Source organism: Myotis davidii, unplaced genomic scaffold, assembly GCF_000327345.1.
Source record: "Myotis davidii unplaced genomic scaffold, ASM32734v1 scaffold523, whole genome shotgun sequence".
Taxonomy (NCBI): Eukaryota; Metazoa; Chordata; class Mammalia; order Chiroptera; family Vespertilionidae; genus Myotis; species Myotis davidii.
In genome coordinates this window covers 1188914-1189162 of record NW_006295054.1, presented here as the reverse complement: position 1 = coordinate 1189162, position 249 = coordinate 1188914, and positions in this window count along the sequence as shown.

Here is a 249-nt window from a genome sequence, read left to right as displayed (position 1 = left end):
TGAGTGTCCGTATGCGTTACTCTTTCCTCCTAGTTGTAGGACTTCCACTCAGCCAGCGTTCCTGTGGGTCTGGGTGATGTCCCTTCCGTCTTTTAGTTTCACTTTTGAAATGGTTGTTCGAGGTGGCAAACTCCGGCGTTAACCTATGCCGCCATCTTGGTTCTCCCCCAGTCCTTTCTTTAAATGACCTTTTATTTGAAGTAAGAGAACTTCGGATGCAAAAGGCATAAAGAATCATCAGGTTTGTAT